The following is a 12,524-nucleotide window of genomic DNA, read 5'->3' as shown; positions in this document are numbered from 1 at the left end:
TGTATCAGTAGTGCCTTCTTTGTTCTATTCTGAAGTTTCATAAAGCACGTAACGCTACAGTGCCAACCTAACACACTTAACAAGCAAAGGTCTAAACGCTCAAAACATGTTCTTTCAACGTTTACGATGCCGCCGCTTTCTCGTCACGGCTTCGACGCCACACCGCGACACAAGCATCGTCCCAGTCGCTGGCCCAGCGCGCTATCGCCACTCCGAGCAACATAACAAGCGCAGAGAGCTTTGCGTTGCACTGTACAACTGCAGGTTATAGCAATTGCGCTTGGAGCGAAACCGAAACTTTTAAAAAAATACTTGTACACTAATTCGCCAGTCAACAGAATGCCAATCCGAAGCCTGTACTTCCCATCATTCCCATGATACCCATGATGGTTGAACGATCGCAGCGCCAGATTTGCCTTTAGGTATACTAATATGAAACTCTATTGGCTACCACAATCTTCACTCAAATTTGCATGCAGGCTGCACTATTTTCTGCTAGGCCACTCCACACAAAATCGGGCAGAAAGCAAGCCAAGGATGTAAAGTTTCATATTTAGTCATCCTTAACGGCCTAGCTGTGAACATAATTGTTTGACGAAACCACAAACTTCCAAAGTTGCATTCATTGACATGACCTGCACAGATAAAAATTTTAATCGACCATTGTTCGTTGCACGAAATATCGGTTGCCGTTTTACATTAGCTTTATGGTTGCTGTGGCACAACCGTGAATGAGCCCGAATAATCAAGCTTGTTTAAGATGTTGGTCTATGACACGCATAGGAAAGCCAGTGAACCTTTTCATCCCTTTACTGTTTTCAGAAATATCTTTGAGCCTTTCCTTGGCACGTGATGCGAAATATATAGGCAAACGTGCAATGTTACTTGCATTACGTTACTTTGCATTCTGTGGTATTCTGCTATTTTGTCTGAAGGTTGCCAAGAATTGAGAATGGCCCGAGATCACTACGTGAACAGCATTCACTGTACCTTGATGGGTGTTGTCCATGGTGGTCATTGTGAATATTTCTCGTTCATTGTGCAGGAACGCGTTTAATAAATTTTTTAAGTTACCTCATCGATCAGATGTCAATGAAAACGTGAATGATTTTGACAAATGACTGACAACATTTAAAACAACCTGGGATTCATGAAGGCTTTTTTGAATACAAAGCCCGTGAAATAATTTTTTTAAAAATTGCAGTGACCATGGCAATGCTGCACACCAAAAATTGCATCAATCTTTATGCAAACCTCGTCAAATTGGGTCACTGAGAATGAGCGACCGAGCTTTCTTGCCGCGTCGGCAGTTTTTGGTGCGCATCTTTGGTACCTCTCCATTGTGAAGTATCGAGATCTAACGTTTTGAAAAGCAAACCGTTACAAGACCATGCCCCAGGTTTCTACGTTTTTGCTAACAGTGCAGTGATGACGACACTTGCGTATGAGGCCACTTATATTACTGGCATGGGGAAGTGCTGTGTGGACTTAAAGAAAACTGCAGTTGGCAACCAAGGCACACTGACCGCGTGGGGTTGTGTTACTCCGCTAGCCAACCGCAGAAGCAAAAGTCATCATGCTATGTTTTCAAAATGGCATTGTACCTAATATCGGGACATCTTCTGTTCTGGAAGAGTCGTTTCATCGTCGGAAGTGATGTGTGCAACAGACATGGACAATGTGTAGAGTCAGGATTTCATTCTTCAAAAGTCCATGGTGCAGTTCATTTCACTGCTGAGTCTGTTTTACTGATGAAATTTCAATGCCAACTGAAGTGAAACTTGACAGTAAATAGTTGCAGCGAAAGAACTGTTCTATTTCAGTTCAATATAATAGGGTTTCATCGTTACACTATAATAGACGAGTCAAAATGTATAGAATTACGTGCTTAAAATTTTATGCGGCTACCGCCTTATTTAGGTAAGAGGGGAAGTTTGAAGGACGAACAGTGGCTGGCAGTTATGAGGCTGTGGGCGGGGCTTCACTGCAGACGTAAGTTGCATCTGACCTTAGTGGCTCTTGTGTTGGACTACAAAGCACGAGGTCGCAGGATCGAATCCCGGCGACGGCACCCGCATTCCGATGGGCCCATCGGAACACCCATACACCCATGTACGTAGGTTTAGTTGCATGTTAAAGAACTCCTGGTGGACCAGATTTCCTGTGTCCCCCACTACGGCGTGCCTCAATCAGATCGCGCTTTTGGCACATGAAGCCCAATAATACGATTTAAAAGAAACTACAAGCTCTTTCTTCTTTTTTTTTGGGGGGGGGGGAAGTCAAAATTCTTTGTCGGAAAAGAAAACCACGCAAGACTCGTATGTTATCGGTCATTTCTCGGTGTATTCCACAACCTTCGCATTGGCACCTTATTCAATATGTTATAAATGGTAGTTCATTAACATTAAACATTAATCGCTTGCTCGCAAAAAAAAAAAAAAAAAACTAGCTGTGGCTTAGCTAAGGTTAAGCCCAGGATGCGAAGCATACTAGCCTTTATTTTACCGCGACAGATAACACTGAAAAGAACACTGGCTATATTTGGCTACAAATTTGTTTAGCTCTTTTTTTGTGTTTGGCTACATTTGGGCTACAGTTTCTCTAGCTTTGGGCTACGCCGGGTTGTCCGACCCTGGCAACACTGCGACCTCGTTGCCAGTAGGTTTGTGTCACGGTGTGCGCTTATCGCTGCAGAAAACTTGTATGTCGCTACATTTCTGAGTCAGTGGTCAAAACCAGGACGGAAAAACTGCGCTAGGTGACTGACGATATATACTGCGAGCACAATTATGCCACCGACGGACTTCGAAATTGAAGTGGAAAATCCTCCCGTGCAGTGCTCCCGCAGTACCTGTAATGCCGAATCAATGAAGATGCAGTCGGGACCGCTGAACATAACCCAAGCCAAGGCTAGAGGGAAGTACCTAGTTCCAGCCTCTGAACGTTCAAAAAAGCAAGCAACCGCCCCCGTCGTGTCCGCACAAGTTCCCTTCGTCGGCATGAGCCATGATTTCGGGCCGATACAAGAACGTGGCGGTGCGACTCAGGTGCCGGGTTCAAAAGTGGCTGCTCCAATGTGTGAACCACCCCCTCTTGCGCCGCGAACAATAATTTTTCGCGAGGGCTGCCGGCTTGTAGAGACGGTGAAACAAAAATTGCCGCATCACAACGACGCTAACGGCCAGCATGCAGTTCATGATGAAATCGGTGCAGCAGTGTTGGAGTCAACCGAGTCTACGAAGGCGGGACCACTTGACACGTCGTTGGCTGTCGAAAACAAAGGGGCCAAGGACGGCTGCCCCATAGGGCACACTACAGGCGAAGGGCGTGTAAGTGGTAGCGCAGACGGCGTCAATCAGGACAGCGCCGACAGAGCCAGTGCGCGGCGTCGGGCTTCTGAGAAACGTGAAGCGATACGCCAGGACCACCTCAAGCGCAGAAGCCAAGCGCGCAAACGACGATTAAAGTGCCACGATGACGGTGGGGCGCCTGCCAACATAGCAGGCACCGTCCTGTACCGGCCCAAAGACCGCACCGTGTCTTTCCGGGTTCTTCCTCGCCCGGCGATTGTGAAAGAGTTTGAGGACGTCGGAGGTGTCGCGGCGGTGCGTGTCAACTTCCAACGCAACGTGGTGGCCGTGGACGGCGTCGAGCGCTCTGCGGTCCTGGCCCTGTTGGCTACCGACAGCATCTGCGGTCTCGACGTTGTCGGCCGCGAACTCGCTGCTCGTCCAGGCACTAGTTCTGGCGTCATCTACGATCACTACAACGTCAAGGGTCGCTTGACTGCCGAAGAGATGGCCGAGAGCGAGATCGTGTCCTGTGTGCCCGTGGCCAGTTCGCACCCTACGGAGCTGGGCTGCAGCATGCTACTGCGCTTTGATGCACCGTCTCCGCCGCCGGACGTCGTCGTGAAAGGAGACATTTGGTGCGTGCAACTGGACGTCAAGCCGAACCGTCCACGGCCACTGCAGTGCACCAACTGTGGTCGCTTCAACCACGCGACAGCGTCGTGCCTGCACCCGTCGCGGTGCATGCGCTGCGCCAGAAGCGGCGACCACCCGTTGGACTCGTGCACTTCTGAACCAAAGTGCGGAAACTGTGGCCGGCCGCACGCCATGACGGACCGGCGCTGTCGCGTCTGGAAGCAGGAACGTCGGGTGGAGGCGGCGCTCACCGCGCCGAATGTGACATCCCGCCCCTTTGCGAGGCAGTTGGTGCGCGCGGAGTACACAGATCTGCGGCCCCGTGCCAGAAAAGTGCGGCGACGTCGCACACAGCAGTCTCTGTCGAAGAAGAAAGAGAAGGGGCAAGTGGCTCTTGTACCATCGGTATCCCTGGCCCCTTCATCATCTGATCACAACAAAGCAAAACTGGAAGCTGCACCAGCAACTTCAAAAACAAAGTCGCCACTCATATCGGTGCAACGCCCTGCAAAACAAGCACTGGAAAACAAGACAAAGGTGGCTTTTGTGCCGTCTGTGTTCCTGGCTGCTCCGCCGCTCACAGTTGACAAAGGAAAACGCAAAGGTTCATCAGTGGCATTGGAAGCAAGGTTGCTTCCATCAGGGTGCAACAACTTGCCTCATCATGGAAAGGTTCAAGCTGGCAAGGGGTCGACATGCCAGAAAAAGACAACTGCACAACCGTGTGCGACCACCACAAAAGTTACGCCAAAAGGACAGCTCTGCTGCGGTAGCACTCTGGCTTCTGGAAAAGTTATGCCGACGCATTGTGCCACCACAGTGCCGAGCAGCCGGCCATCTGGCAAGCAATCTACTGCGGCGGCACTAAGCCAGTGGTCATCCACTCCTCAAGAAGCTGCACATGGTCCAACACGCAAGGCGCACTGCCCTGGGCGTGCTGCAGTAACTAGTAAATGTTGCGGTAGTGCCATTTCTCCGCCTGTGGAAAGCCGTGCATCTGGTGCCAAAGACCAGTCTAAAAAGACTAGCTGTGCCAAATCAAAGACTGGGGCTTCAACACCTGGACAGTTTGCCCCTGTTGTGTCTAGCAGTGGAGCCAGCAGCTCCAACAATGGGACAAGTGCCAAGGTTGCGCAGTGCGGCCAGGAAGAAGCATTCTTGGGTGTGCTGGCTCAGCTAGCCGCAGCTTTGCAAGCTGGCTGCAATGAGCTTGCAGCACCTGCTGAAAATAGCAAAGCCAGAAAGAAAGGTGGTGGTAAGAAGAAGCGGTAACATTGGGGTAAGCTTGGGCGAGCTGGTATTTTGTGGTAAAACTAAGTGCAGCGCAGCACATGTTGACACAGAAGGAAAAGCAAAGATGCACACAGCACCATGTGTGTCTTTCTTTGTCCTTTCTATGGTGTGCTTAGTTTTGCCAACGAGATGGTTGGTCTATAAAACAGTTTGCATTCACTTACCACCAGCATCGTGTTATGGCATAATGTTATGTTTTCTTTCATTCATTATGTTGCCATCTATATGAACAGGCACAAGTTTAGTATTCCGGAACCATAAATAAACTGTTTCATTAAACAAAAAATGAAATTTTTGTCAAGAGTTCTCCTTGGCTTTCGTGTCTGCTTCGTAGAGTGCGTTACTTAAATTTGAACCCTTCATTTCTACTGAGTCTTCTCAGTAATGTAGTGATGGGGCATCATGTTCTTGAATTTGCACCTGAGATTTGTTTTCATTATAATCGATCTCTGCTTTTTAACTCTTTCATTTATTAGTGTCCTCAAGTTCTGAAGGCATTGCAGGGTGGAATGTGACAGCTCAGAAGTACAGGAATGACAAAATTTCTGGTTGTATGATTAATAATGTGCAAATGCAAATAATGTTTTGCATAGAGGAGGCCGATCCAGGAAGGCAATTTCATTTGTGCAACATGTTGATGCTGACCTTGCTGCTGTGGTCAATGCATGAAGGAATGGAAGAATGTAGGGAAACTGGATCAAAGACAGTGGTGTGTGAAATAAAGATGGCTTATAATGTTCGTGGTAGGTCAAGGTGGTTCTAGAATACTTTGAACAGGTGACACTAGCTGTGCACTGCTATAGTTAGCAAGAAATCTGTCGCAAATTATTCTGAACAATTTTAACAAGTGTGTTGGAAAATGGATGCCACATGGGAGCCATAAGAATTTTGTAGAGTAGTAATTTAGGAGGAGCATAAGAGAAGTTATGAAAAACGTAGCCTAGCAAGCAGTCGCAATATTGTACTGATAATGAGTCATGTCCATTGAGATGCAAGTTAGTGCTAGAAGAAACATTCCAGAACTGGTATTGAGGAGATAAGGTGGAAAATAGTGGCAGTTTGTGTTTTGGTCAGAGCTTTGCACTTGTTAGAGTCAATTTCATGAGCCATGTGCTGCACCAGTTAGATGCAGCATCTAGGAGGTACGTTCCGTAAGTAAGTCTTGTCATTTATTTTTATGGAAACCTTATTGCCAAAAAAAAAAAATACATCATGGCATCATGAACTATACACCTTACACTATTTTTCGACATAGTCACCACTGACATTGAGACATTTGTCGTAGCATGCAATCAGTTTGAAGAAACCATTCTGGTAAAACTCGATGCCCTGCAATGCAAGGAATTGATGATGATTGGAGTTTATTGGCACAAGGGCTAATGCGAGGAATTGTCGCACAGCCTGCTCCACGTCGGCATTGTTTTGGAAGTGACATACTGATAGTGTTGTTTTCAATGTAGGAAATGGGCGCCTGTTCATGCTGGATAACAGCACACACTTCCATTAGCCACTACATTGTCGGCACACTCCTGTCTGTCATGGTGATTTGTACTCAACCTCTGGCACGCTGGTCTGCTGCTGTTCTCTTTTCTTCGGTGCTCTGCGCATGCATCATTCCTCCTCCAGTACTGTCGTGCACGCTTGAGAACAGCGCAATACCACTGCACCAGCGCTCTGTCGCATGGCTTTTTTCATATTTCGCTTTCATTCTTTGCAATCCGGAAAAACAGACTACATGAGATGCATCGTACAGGAAACAACTCGATTGGTGGTTTCTGAAGTCGCTCTACAAATCTGCATATCATACTTGGGTTGCTCAGCCAATGATTGACAAGTTTGGTTATTAAACTTAATGAGCGAGTTATAGAAAAACAAAATATTGCCCGAGTTACTATAGGCCACTGTGAATAGTCTGTGTTGGTTCAATTCGCTTCCGACGCACCTTTCATTTTTAAAATCGGCTCAAGTTGCGTGGGACACCCTGTATACGAAATGTTGAACCAAGATTTGTAGGAAAGTGGTTCATCTTAGGTCTAGACCAGCGTATTGTTAGTAGTCATCCTGAGTTGCTGAGATTGTTAATGAAATGAGCATTCGTTGCCAACTTTACGCAGTTTACGGTATGTCTCTCTGTTTGTCTGTATATGACCATATTTCTGCCAGCTTGGTTCACTGGCTAGTCCATGGTCTAGTGGGTACACCCAGTGACTGTGCTGACAGAACCACATTTGAAACCAACTGTTGCACCAACTTGGGCCCCTGGGTATGTGACACTTGGTATGTACCGCTCTTTAATGAGCCTCTTTCATGCCAACTTGGTTTACTGCTGCTTTCATTTGCTAGCAGCTGTGGGAGCATGAAGCGGAAGGAAGCAGGTGACTCGTCACCAATGTGATTAGCATTACACCTAATTGCATCCATCTGCTGTTCCTCAGAAGTAATCTCCAAGATTCTGCCTCAGCTGTACTACTTCATTTATTTTATTTACAGATACTGTCGGTTTACATCAGGACCAACACAGTAGTGGAAGCAGATACAATAACGTACAATAAACAGTGAACAGAACATTAATATAGCAATGCAACAATATATGCCTATTATTGAAAATGCTCAAACACAAGTACAAAAAACCGCTCACATGTTCTTGCACTTATGATGTTTGCAGGAAAACAATTGCTATCACATTTTGTAGAGAAAAAAAATATTTGTAGCAATTTTTGTAAAAGCATTCTTCCTTAACATGGCTGCTACGTTTATTTTATTCAATATGAGCCTTTGATTTACTTTTATGTAATGGGTCTTATCAACAAGTAACCGATTAATGATTGAGTAGAAAAGGCCAAACCATTTCTCTCCTTACACTAAGTAGAGGGAGACTTGCATTCACCTAGAGAGGAGTTGCGGCGTCTTGCCTCCAATATCGGGAAAAAATAAACCATAATGCACTTCTTTGCACTTGCTCCAGTTTACAGAGTCTTTTGCATACGGGTCCCACACCTCATATGCATTGTCTAAAATTGGTTGCACAAGCATTTATAAGCAATCAATCTTGTGGCTGGGGAAGCATGTTTAAGGACCCATGAAATATAACCTAATCTCTGGTTGACTGTCTCTACTACTTCTTTAATGTGTGGTGTCCAACTAAGGTCAGATGTTATTAAAATTCCTAAGTACTTGTACTCTGTTACGCGATGAAGTAGTTCACCTTGTAATCTGTACATAAATGGTTCATGCTTCCGTGTGATGGTCATACATAGTGTCTTTACTGTGATGAAAGACATCTGCCAGGTATCGTGCCACTGGAGTACTTTTCCTAGGAAGTTATTTAAGAGTACTTGGTCATTAATCGATTTCACATCTGTGTATATGATCCAGTCATCTACGAATAACCTTACCATAATAAACAATTTTTCGATCAGGTTATTAATGTAGACCAGGAACAACACAGACCCAAGGACTGGTTCCTGTGGCACCCCTGATCTTGCATCACAAACTTCTGACCTATTATCATCAATACTGAAATTGTCAGCGATGAGTAAGAAAGTCCTCCACCCATTTAACTACAGTTGTATCTCCTAAAATAGCCTTTAATTTAATGAGCAGTTTCCTATGATTTACCTTGTTGAAAGCCTTCTTGAAGTCTAGAAATGGCAGATCTATCTGTCCCTCACCATCGAGAACTACAAAATTCATGCATACTTCCGAATAATTGCGTTACCGTTGATGAACCCTCATGCAAACCGTGTTGATGGCTGCTGATAATTTTGTTCTGAGACAAAATACTGTCGAACGTGTTCAGAAATTGTGTTCCACCACCTTACAGCAAGTTGGCAGTCCATTCAGCGTACCTCTAAAAACTTCGTGTCTCATCCGGGCCGTTGATTTCTTTATATTTTGATCGAGCAGTAGGCCTAATATTCCTTCGTAGGTCAACAGCAGCTCCTCTGCAACTGGGAGCTCCTGTTACAACTCAACGTGCAGCTGCTCTCCATCATCAGCACTGAGGGCACTCGCAAAAAATTTATTATCTTCAATGTCTCTGTACTGTGCTTATTTAGTGATTGCCTTCTTAGTTGGAGCCAAATGCCTCCAAATCTTTTGTAGTGCTAAAAAAAAAATCCAATTATGGTGTTTTACGTGCCAAAACCATGATCTGATTATGAGGCATACCGTAGTGTTATATTCCGCAATAGAATAATTTGGACCACGTGTGGTTCCTTAACGCGCACCTAAATCTATAAGTACATGGGTGTGTTCGTGTTTCGCCCCTATCGAAATGCTGTTTCTATGGCCAGGATTTGATCCCGCAACCTTGGCTTAGCGGCCTAACACCATAGCCACTCGGCAACCATGGCAAGCTTGTGGTGATTTGGGTAGAAAGGTATCATTAAAACACCGTAGAACTTGTCCCTGGATTCCTTCACCATTAATTTGAGCTTTTTGCTTAGGTTCAATATATATGATGAAGAGTGGAATCATGCGTACGCTTATATTGTGACCTATGTCTTGCCACTTTTCAATTGTAAAATCTCTATCGTAATTCATGGGCTGTGCATTCGTGTTCTTTTGAATTTGAAAGTGACATAGAACCTTAGACATCTGTGAACTGTTCTTTTAAAGCTTAGCCACAACTCATTGATATATACAGATTCATCCTCACCTAGCTCCTCAAACTGCTCAAACCTGAAGGCTAATTCAGCTATTATGGCAATATTGTTACGTAGGAAGACACCGACGAAAAGCTATTTACAAGTTTATTTACAAGGCAATACGCCGCAGTTGGCCAAGAGGCAACAGCCCGCGCTAGCTTCCAATCGTCGTCGTCATCTTCTTACTGCTCGGCTCTTCGTCATTGGAAATACTATCCCGTAGCAATATTATCAGCTTCATTAAACTCTGTGGTATGAAACAGGTCTGGGTGTCATTGAAAAAGAATTCATTTTAAAGTTAAACATCCACTTGAGTGATACGAGATTCTGGGCAGAATGTCAACTCTATGGGGTCTAGATGCAGTGCTGCGGCTTAAAAGGAAGAGGTCAAGAACTGATTTGCTATTACCACAGACCCTAATAAAGTCATGTACTACCTGTGTGAGTCTATGAGAAAGCACATCTCTATAATTGCTAAGCCTGCTTCATGATCTCGCATACCTGGATCCATTTGGTCCCATTTAAGCTAAGCAACATTGATATTAGTGTGCAAACCCATATGACGATATCAGCTGTGATTACTATCTTTATAAGTAATAAAATACCATGCTACTTCCAAGAACATATCACCCGGAGATTTTAGAACAAATTCCTGCATTTTGAAATTTCCCGCCGTGACAACATCTTCATTGCGTACACGTAAACCTTACAAAAACATATTCTTCAGGAAGCACTGGTGGTGGCAGTGCTTCCTGAAGCGTGGTAAACCCCTCTCCAGTCAAGTTGGGGCTTCCAAGAATTTTACAACAAATCGCTTTAATGTCAAATGGTTTGTATTGAACCGTGTATTTAAGGCTTTTATCCACAAAAATGTCAATGCCTCCCCCTTTAGTACTACACTCATTTCTGATCACGTTATATCATGAAGGGCATGTTTCACAATCAATGATACCATCATGTAACCACGTTTCTGTTGCAAACAACATCTTGGTGATGCTCATTGAGAACATGCTCCAAGTCTACAACCTTGCCAATAATGCTGCATACGTTCATATTCAATAGCTGAAGCTTGCGACGGCATGCACGTCAGTCATCTAAATCCTCAGAAACAGTGGTTTTTCCATCAGCATCAGTCATGCCCTCAGTAACCCGACAGCGTTTGTAGTGTAACGCCCACCAACGATGCTACGTGTAGACGCTAAAGGTCGGTGCAAGCGCTGCACGCACTAGTCCGTTGTAAGAACCTGTTGAGCTGGTCCTATTGTCTGACGCTCCACTACAACCCCTTGGTTTGTGATAGTAGCGTCATCCCACGCGTACATGATACCGTTTATCTTTATTTTATAAAACATAAGTGCAACCTTCTGTTTTCTTTTTATGTTTTCGACGAAGATGTTCCACAGGCACTGTCTTTCCCTTCTTACATAGCGTGAAAAGTCCACATTGATAAATATATATGTGCCCCTACTTATAGCGCTTGCACGGGAAGCTCCTTTTTTCACTGCGGCTTCCGAGGTGCAGAATGACGGGCCTTGGGCTGTTTGAAGAAGATTTGCCAATTCGGCATGTATGTTTGACACTTCTAACGGATAGATTCAGTTTCCTCTGTAAAACACCAATTACCAATTACAACTTCCTGCTTCAACGTTTGCTCCGTTTCATCTGTACATTGCCGTGTTTGCTTTGTTTCAGCTGCACATTGACCAAAGTGGCCCATGCCACAAGCAACACCGGGAGCTCGAAGAAGACTACGTACGACTGCATGTGCACCACATACTACATGGTGTATTTTGGCAGTGGAAATGTGGTGTCACTACAGTCATCATCGTCATCAGCCTATTTTATGTCCACTGCAGGACAAAGGCCTCTCCCTGCAATCTCCAATTACCCCTGTCCTGCGCCAACTTATTCCAACTAGCACCCGCAAATTTCCCAATTTCATCGCACCACCTAGTCTTCTGCCGTCCTCTACTGTGCTTCCCTACTCTTGGTACCTATTCTGTCACCCTAATGGTCCAATGGTTATCTAATCTGCGCTGCCAAGCACCATTTTTTTCTCTTAGTGTCAATTACAATATTGTCTATACCCGTTTTCTCTCTGATCCAAACTGCTCTCTTTCTGTCTTTTAAAGTTATGCCTAGCATTCTTCGTTTCATCGCTCTTTGTGTGGTCCTTAACTTGTTCTCAAGCTTCTTTGTCAGTCTCCAAGTCTCTGCCCCATATGTCAGCACCGGTAAAATGCACTGCTTGTATTTTATTTATTTATTCATATACCCTAAAGGCCCATTCGGGCATTACATAGGGGGGCGGAGCCAGTTACAATTATGAACGTGTAGAAAAAGAACATTGGTAAGATATAGTGACAGTGACATGATTATATACAGAAAGAATAACATACGCGAGTAGTCACTCAACACAGAAATAATCACACATTTAGGAAAACCTTCAACTTGTTAACAAAAATACCATGGTTAATGGCAGATACAATGTCCCTCGGTAGTCTATTCCAATGATATATTGCTGAAAGTAATGGGGAATGACGGTACAGATTAGTGCGAGCAAAAAGGGGTTGCACTTTAAATGGGTGATCAAAACGCTGAAAAATAGTATGAGCTGCATTGATGTAAGATTCACGGAACGGGGATCTAGAATGAT

The sequence above is a fragment of the Dermacentor albipictus genome, chromosome 3, assembly GCF_038994185.2.
Source record: "Dermacentor albipictus isolate Rhodes 1998 colony chromosome 3, USDA_Dalb.pri_finalv2, whole genome shotgun sequence".
Classification (NCBI taxonomy): Eukaryota; Metazoa; Arthropoda; class Arachnida; order Ixodida; family Ixodidae; genus Dermacentor; species Dermacentor albipictus.
The sequence above is the reverse complement of the archived record's forward strand: the minus strand, read 5'-3'. Positions refer to the sequence as shown.